Source organism: Priapulus caudatus, unplaced genomic scaffold (genome assembly GCF_000485595.1).
Source record: "Priapulus caudatus unplaced genomic scaffold, Priapulus_caudatus-5.0.1 Scaffold687, whole genome shotgun sequence".
In the NCBI taxonomy this organism is placed as follows: Eukaryota; Metazoa; Priapulida; class Priapulimorpha; order Priapulimorphida; family Priapulidae; genus Priapulus; species Priapulus caudatus.
The window spans coordinates 161,022-163,934 of record NW_014577748.1 but is presented as its reverse complement, the minus strand read 5'-3'; positions in this window follow the sequence as shown (position 1 = coordinate 163,934).

The following is a 2,913-nucleotide window of genomic DNA, read 5'->3' as shown; positions in this document are numbered from 1 at the left end:
AATTGTATTGTCGACCTCTCTCAGTCATAGTTCTCTCACGCTTGCCACTTCCACTGGCGCCCTCTGCAGTCTTGTCGTGTTGAACGACGTTCTCCGCAGCCTCGTTACCTCGATCGACGCCCTCAGTAGTCTCGCCATCTTGACCAGCACCCTTAGTAGCCTCGCCATCTTGACCGACGCCCTCGGAGGTCTCGCCATCTCGATCTGCGCCCTCTATAGCCTCGCTATCTCTAACGGAGACCTGGCTCATCTTGACGACTGCCGCGCTTCTGATCACAGTTTGTAAATGTTGTACTGGCTGGTAAACTCCAAGACTCAAATAAACACAATTGTCAATGCGTATCCCGGTGAAGGTGTTTTGATACGATTTACTGAAACACACAAATAAACGGAATATAAGTATATGCAGTTCCTTTCCACATAACGACTAGTAATACACACAGTAATACTGTACTTTCGACATAGTACTTGCTAATAAAATATTATAGCACCGATTGGAATCGAACAGAGTTACATGTATGAGTCATTGCTTATACTAAGAATAAAGCCAAACTAGTATACACTCACACTTACATAAATCAGCACTACTGCAAACAACGTTAAAACAAACATACTAAAGGAAATTACTCCAACGCGATATATAGCACACATCAGTTACGTTTGTGACTCATGAAGTCACGTTGCCGGTTTTAGCACACATATGAGCGCGCCATTTTTCCCAAATCAAATCATGCAGTTTAACGATCAACATTACACCTTACAAACGATGACGTCCGAAATGCATCATATATACACGTGATCTATAGTCACTATTCTGCGTTGTGACTTACCAAACTGTGAGTATCTCCTAGTAAATTCAGTACAGTGATTAAGTTTGAACAGAAACGCCGTGCGAGACACAAGCCCGCCATCATGAATGTTGCCACAGCTTCGATTTCAGTTCACGACAATATGACGTCATTCGCTGGAAATGCAGATGGTTAATTTGGCACCTACAGTCGGCATGGGTAATACGTCGGTGCCGGTAACAGGGCGTCGCAGGAACACGTTGGAGGTAGCACGTCGTCACAGGTAACACGGCTTCACATGTAACACGGCTTCACATGTAACACGGCTTCACCGGTAATACGTCGGCATGGGTAATACGTCGGTGCCGGTAACAGGGCGTCGCAGGAACACGTCGGAGGTAACACGTCGTCACAGGTAACACGTCGTCACATGTAACACGGCTTCACATGTAACACGGCTTCACCGGTAGTACGTCGGCATGGGTAATACGTCGGTGCCGGTAACACGGCGTTGCAGGAACACGTCGGAGGTAACACGTCGTCACAGGTAACACGGCTTCACCGACACGAGTCTTCTCGAACAACTGTGATGCTCTGCCTGTAAAAATCAAAAACAGTTTTATCTTCACTGCAATGGTCTACAGAGAGAGAGAGGGAGGGGGCATTTAGGTGTCTGAACAAGCATGACACTATTATTACTACTATCACTATCAGACTTGATTATGATAAACACTTTGTGTGCGAAAGAGAGAGAGAGAGAGGAGCTTCGAAAGTAGTTGGCGAAAATAGGTATCTGACGATAACAGCTAAATGGGCCGCATGCCGGCTACATATTGTCATAAAACGCCACTGTAGTGGTGTACTAAAAGAAATCAGAATTCACCGTTTTAAAATCCGTACTTAGATACTAGTCACTCACCACTAACGAAGTGATCCGAACAGACAAAAGAGTTTTTCGTAGGCATCCAAGCCAAGGCAGCCAACGAGCGAGCGCGTCATCGCTGATTGACAGCATTTCTTGAGATTTCTTGTACGAGTCACTACGTCTTAGCCATGAGGCGCGCCACCCCAAAAAACGGTTAGGGGCCGTTTGGAGATGGCCTCCTGCCGTCCATCGCGAAATGTCGGTTGGATTGCGCCCAGTTTTCGCGTAGTGCGTTTTCAGACCCCTGTCTCACATATCTCTCTAAGCGGACAAAAAGGGGGCGGCGTATTCGCGTTGGGGCGCGGCTTCGCCGCGAGCCGTGCGCTGCGCGCAAAAACCGGGGCCGCAAGTCCGTCAAGATGGGACATTCGGCACTAGCGCCCGTCATCGCGTAGTACCGTGCAGCGCCGTACGACACTTCGTAAAAAGCTCTGTGATAGACATAACGCTAGCATGTAGGCCGCGCCACCCCACATTTGCAAATGCCATGCCGCCGTTACGGCGCCTGGCTGCGTGCGTGCCATGTTTTCAGCAACCTCCTGACCCCGCGCTGCCCGTGGCAACGGCACGTCGTGCGAGCACCTACGCTGGCGTGGCCGGCGGCGAAATGTTTTTTCCCAAACGGAAGGATTTACGAAGGATTTAGGCGCCTTCTGATTGGCTGGAATTTGGCAAGATGTCAGCCTCCATGACTTGTAGCCAAAATCCCCAATTATCTACCAAAAACTTTCCCGAACTTTCTGTAAGTGAGGTTAAAGTAGTTTTTAGTATGTTTTCTTTAAAACAACATGAGTTTCAGTGAATTAACCCAAATATCATGCCGTTTCTTCACTGATTTGCTTTGGCTGAAGAAAACCTTCAAGACAAGAGAACAAACACCGTTTGTAAATGTTTGTTTTGGTTTATGACCGCTATAGATAAGTATAAGTTTTCTGATGTATTTTCCATGAAAGACACATATTTTACTCATTATTATAACATATAATATTACTATAATTGCAATTCTTTGTGCAAATCTGTTATTTTCATCTTAATCTTAAGTTATGATGTACATAATCCTAACCCTAGCGATACCGTTTCTTGGAGCTACCGTACCTCCAGCCACTGCGTTAATAGTATTATTACTTTTACTAAGCTTACCTGCATCTAACCGCTACGTTAACGTTGAAAACGTTTTTCTTTAAAAACCTCTTCTCTTTT